The 6,000-nt window shown below is 37.7% G+C and overlaps 1 protein-coding gene across 3 annotated transcripts in view; it reads left to right on the top strand.

The window, feature by feature from the left end:
* Positions 1-1,235: 1,235 nt before the first annotated feature.
* The window catches only part of PDGFRA (platelet derived growth factor receptor alpha), a 40,249-nt gene continuing 35,484 nt past the window's right edge, over positions 1,236-6,000 (top strand). Inside the window, exon 1 of one of the 3 annotated variants that reach the window (XM_073608437.1) lies at positions 1,236-1,395. The gene's annotated coding sequence lies outside the window, so the exon portion shown is untranslated. Of the gene's footprint in view, positions 1,396-1,431; positions 2,273-6,000 lie in introns of those variants that run through there. The other 2 variants (XM_073608439.1, XM_073608438.1) reach the window with 2 other exon arrangements.

The raw sequence follows: 6,000 nt of genomic DNA, 5'->3' as shown, positions 1-6,000 counted from the left end.
AATGTCAGTTATTGGAACATTAATTTATTTTAAAAAAATGTTCACATTGAATATTTAACAATGGTAAATCGATTCACTGAGCAGTGTTTGAAATCAAATACATATGGAAAAGGGATGATTGATTAGGTAAGTATCATACATGAGCATGTAACATATATGCATGTGTAATGGTCACCCTAGCAGCAACAAAAGTGGCATATTGCCATGTGTCCTGCACATTGTTTAGAAGCAGATCGGTATCCTGTTAGCATTCCTGAGTAAAATCTGCTCATACATTAGCCTCCAATGATTTCCTGAAAAAACATATGGAAGCAATAGTATGGCTCTGCAGTCACCCCAGCTGAAGATATATTAGTGAAAAGTAAGCAAAGAGCTGCTGCTGGCTATGTGCAAACCAACCAGGACCCCATGTACATTAACTGATATGTGCTGCTAGCACATTCCCTGGTCGTAGTTTTGCTTTACAAACACATGAACAAAAATATAAGTACAATGAAATAAAACAAAAAAAAACAAACAAAAAAAAAAAAAACACCCACACACAAAAGAAAAACATGATGTTATAATAAACATAAAAACATTTAATAACTATTAACACACCCAGTCCAACTGCATTAATAACTTATTTATTAAGAGCATTTGTTACAGAATATAGTCAAATAATATATATTGAAAAGCCCATTGTCCAAGTTGAAGTGTATTTATTTAAACATATGGTTATGATTACTGCAAATCTCTAGTGCCTTGCTGTTTAATTTTGGAGCAACAGCGCCCCCTGCCAACCAAAACAAGGAAACAGTCTGGAAACTTTGAGAGTTCTGCTGAAACTAACTGTGCTTTTTATGAATTATGTTTTATAATCCTGGTTCTGAAATACTATATGTGATCTAACTTTTTTGCTTTATTTTGACCAGGATAGCCTGATGGTTTTCACAAAGCTGTATCTCATGGATTTTATTCTGGGCTGGATGGACAGACAAGGACCACATAGAACAAAAGGCAAGTAATGAGTTTAGTTCTTTATGTGTAATGTTGTCCAGCCAGCAATGTTTATGGTAAAGCTTTCCATTCCACATTACAGCAGTGAAAGACTTGTTTGTAGCCAGGCTGTATAGCTGGAAGTGTTTGTGTATGAAAAAGTCAGCTAGACTAGGGGGAGGGCTTTATTCCAGATGCTGTCTCCTATTGTGAAGGAGGGGAGGAGGTCTGACATCTATGAGGGTGATTAGTTTTTTTGGAAGGATGGGCTATCGCACTAAATCAATTCTAAGTCTCGGGGCACCATTCTATTACAGCTCCATCTAGAAGAAGGTTGATCACCAACTCTCTAACACATCCACCTTTTTATTTTATGCAGCATAGGTTACATATTGCTATTTACTATATACTGAAAAGGTAAGAGTTTATCTGCTTGCATATAAATATTCCCTGCAATCATAATTTTGCTTGATGACATCATGATAGCTCCTTAAATGTGTCAGAACCCATAACTGCAAGTGGTAGACAACTTTTTTTTGGAGGTGTTGACATCCTCCATCTTATTAGACCAATGAGGCGATATAATTGGCATCTGTGTTGTATTAGGCAGTTATAAAGTTTATGGTGGCTTTGGGTAGGGAACTGCGTAAAACCCATAATACTGATTATGCTGTGAAGTGCCATTGGGTATGCAGATAGCTCTCAGAAGTCAGGTTTCCAGAGTCCAGGAATAGTTTGGCAGCTGCTCTTGGACTTGTATGAGCGCTCCTAGTTGTTTGGGATGGATGTGAATTGATGTTGGTGGACATTTCTCCTTCAAGTCTCTTGAACTCTCTGGGAACTTCCTAAGGATGTAGAGCAAGCAAGCTGTTGCCATTATGATGGTCTCCTGCACCATGGATGTACAAAGAAGGATTGCCTTACTGGAGATGATTTCATGCTGGTGAAGGTCTGAGCAAGGACTACATTTGTCCGCCTGGGGCTCCTTTGGATGGTTCTTCTTTAAGGATTGCTTGTATTTTTCCTCTGGGGCACCAGCAATTCACAGCTAATGACAACCACATTGAGAAGGGGGAAGGCTCCTCCACAGTTTTGGAACGTGGATTTCTTGAATTGAGAGCTGGATTCGGGGGCTCGCTCAGGATTTGGGAATTGTTATCCAAGTGCACCGACATCAATGTTCAAATTGTATGATCTCATTTAAATTATATTGCGGAAAACACTCAGATAACACGGATTACTTAATAATATTTGGAATTCTTGGGTATACCTTGAAAAATATAACGGAAGAGTGGTAAGTAGCAACAGTTATTGGTGTATTGTATACAGAGGTTATGTGCTGAGCTATAAAGGAAGGTAAGCTTGTTAACATTTGACTGATGTAATACGTTTGTGTCATGCAATTGATACTTTGTAAATATACTTATCGCTTTTGAGCTACAGTGACCTGTTTTTATTTCAGTGTTACCATAACCTTACTTTGTTACTTTCCCTCCTAAGTTATTATAACCTATATGATGTTCCCTCCTTGGCTACTATACCCTCAATGTCCCTCCTTACTATATCTTCACTTTGTAACTTATCATCCAAAGCTACTATAACTTCACTTTGTAACTTCCCCTCCTTGGCTGATATAACCTCACATTGCAACTTTCCTTCTTTTGCTACTATTACCTTACTTTGTGACTTTCCCTCTGTGGCTACTATAACCTTACTATGTAACCTTCATTCCTTCCTTGGCTACCATACACTCACATTGTAATTTTCCCTCCATAGCCAGTATAACTCCACTTTGTAACTTACCATCCTTAGCTACTATACCCTCACTTTGTGACTTTCCCTCTTTAGCTATTATAACCTACATATGTAACCTCCATTCCTTCCTTGGCTACTATACTCTCAGCCTTTTATCTTGGCTAGTAGCTCCACTTTGTGACTTTTATTTCTGTAAAGTGTCTATAGGACTTTCCCTCCTGTGCTACTATAACCTTACTTTGTGACTTTCTCTACCTTGCTCTTATAACCTTATTTCTGTGACTTTCCCTTCTGGGCTGCTATAGCCTTAGTTCTTAGAGAGATCTCTCCTAGGCTACTATAGGTTTTCTTTTTCAGTTGTCCTACTGGACCAGTATTACTTCACTGTGAATTCCCCTGTGCTTTTGACTTGTGATTTTTCCTCCAGGACTGCTATAATGAGTTTTATCTCCTGAGCACTTAACTATAAATGTGTGAGGTTTTCCCTTGACCATCAGTAATCTGACTTATTTTTTCTCTTCTTATAATGTAAGATAATTTTAGTTTTCCCCCTGATCTCCTATAACCTTTCCCACAATGTTCTGCATGTCTAGTGCTTATAGCATTGCTTTATGTGCAGTTGTGCCATTCAGCATCTTTCACTGCCACTTGTTTGCATCCTCTTGCCATGTCAATTGTTTTTTAACAGTTAGTGGAGTCAAAGGAGTGAAAAGAGCTTTAGATGTCATTTCCAGTCCCCTGCTGGGCTCCAGAGCTGTTAAATCTCCTGAGAGCCCCCATTCCTCCTTTCACCCTAGCTGCCCCCTCTACTCTGATAGGGAGACCTTGGTTGGCATTCTCTGTGGCTCTGGAGTCCATCACCGGTCGGAAATGATAAGGGTGACTGTTCACAGCAAGGAACATACTATGGGCTAGTGTTCTGGTGAGGTTCTAGCATCAGATGAAGCTCAGATTTATTGTGCTCAGCTTGGCAGGAACCGTCTAATCATGGTCCAGGATATTTGGCTCTCCTGCTCTGTATTGAACATTTTGGACAGCCTTTCTATAGGTTATCATCCAAGTTACATTGCTAAACAAAATGATATTTTAAGGTCAGCTTGTTTTTTTATTAAGTTTACAAATGTATCTTCCTCCTGAAAAGATTGAGAAGATCTGGAAAAAAATGCTTTGGAAAGCTGGACTAAAGCAGTGTAAATAAGCATTGTCTATATGTAAGGGTTATATCTTGTTGAGTGTATAAATAGTACATAGATTGTGTGGCTACTCCAAGGAGGTCAGGTTTGTCCCCAAACTTTCCCTGGAAAACAAGTCTTTAGATGTTCAGTTGTCATTGCTTTGGTGGCTGTCATTACCTGAACCCATTCCCAGGCTCAACTGGAACGATCCTGCTTATAACAACTGAGCTGGGAAGAGATAAGATAAGACTGATCTCATTGAGGTCTATATAAAGGTTTGGGCAAGACACAGAACATCTGTTTGTGAAATCATTCCTCAGACTTGACTTGCTATCCATTCACACCTCTCACTCCAGCCTGCTTTTCCTGCCTAGAGCTCATCCACAGTGTTATGTTATGTACATACAGCTGAGCACCAAGACACATAATAAGCCCAACTTGGAAGGAGAACGGGCATAGGGGTGATAGTCTATGCATGGTATTAGGGGAGATTGGATTAGCAGTCACCATCAGGGATGTGACAGCAAGAGATATTGAGAGGATAGGATTAACACTAATTATTTAGACAAGATAGTTAGGGAGGCAGGATAAACCCCTGATGTGTTAATTAAATATATTGAAATAGAATGGGAGTATAGTAAGTTGTCATAGGCACAAGTCTTGGAAGATGGCTTGGCACCAGCAGGAATAATCACCAGACATTGAAGTTGATAAAGGAGGGTTTACTTAGCAACGTGAGCTTATTAAATAACTTATTACCCAATCAAGTGCAAAGAAAATGTAAAAAAGCTGATTTTTTTTTTTTGCAGGTGTGTGGGTGACTGAAGTACTCACTGTTTCACATTATTTACTAAGATCCGTGAACTTTCACTTTGCTAAGTTAACAGTCTCTACTTCTTTAGTAAATCAACCTCATTGGATGTATTTGCATTAAAAAAAAAGTCAAATGGGAGTTCTTGAGACATTGGTAGAGCCATTACACCATGGTGGAGTTATAGGCTTATACATAAGATATTGTGTAATTGTAATATATAGATGTCATAGGGATTAGTATAAATGCATCTGGGGACCTGGGATGACCATAAAATCTTAAAGGAATGACATTGGAGTAGTTATGGTAGAAATAAACGTTGTGAAGCTGGAAAAGCAGAAGTTGCTGGGGAGGTAGCTGCATCACTAGAGAATAGAAGATATTATTATTATTATTATTATTATTATTATACAGGATTTATTTAGCACCAACAGTTTGTACAGTGCTTTACAAAATTAAGGCAGACAGCACAGCTAAAATACAATTCAATACAAAAGGAATCAGAGGGCCCTGCTCCCTAGAGCTTACAATCTATGATATTTGAATATTTAAGTATACATGAGACAGGCTGATTTACTAAACAAATTGTGTTTTATGTCACAATCAAAATAATAATATGAGGCTGATTTACTAAAGGAGTTGAGAATATTCACTAAATAAATCGTGTGAATATTTACTTTAGTTATTCAATCATGTGAAAAGCACATTTACAGTGAGCAAAAAGTATTTCAGATGATTGAACAATGTATTGAGTGAAGATTCTCAAGTTTTTTTGATAAACCATCCTCAGATTTTTATTTTAATAGTAGCATAACATGTAATGCTATAGGTTTGATCTACTAAACAGGTTATGATTATTCACTTAGCTTAGTTAATAAAGTGAAGCTGTGTTAACCTTTACCCAATCAGGAGATTTTCATGAAACAGGATTTTGCCTTGCACATATTTGGATGATTAAGCTTGTTTGATAAACTCAGTGAACATTCTCTTTGGTAAATCAGCCCCATTGCGCAGACATTTTTCTTTGCTAACCATAGGCTTTTTTTATAGGTAAATGGAGCAGCAAAAGAAAAAAAAAAACAAAAAACAAAAAAAAATATATAATGCATCATCATTTGTTGAACACCATTCATATGTACAGACAACGCAGGGACATAGATATACACTTTTCATACAGAGGAACAATTCTGATTCTCTCCATCTAGCTGCTGCCTCTGTACAGATGGTTGCCTTGAAGACTTTCAATACATGTGTCCAGATCTACTTCTTCCAAGATGTAAT

The sequence above is a fragment of the Aquarana catesbeiana genome, linkage group LG01 (genome assembly GCF_042186555.1).
Source record: "Aquarana catesbeiana isolate 2022-GZ linkage group LG01, ASM4218655v1, whole genome shotgun sequence".
Lineage (NCBI taxonomy): Eukaryota > Metazoa > Chordata > Amphibia > Anura > Ranidae > Aquarana > Aquarana catesbeiana.
This window is presented reverse-complemented; position numbering and strand designations above follow the sequence as displayed.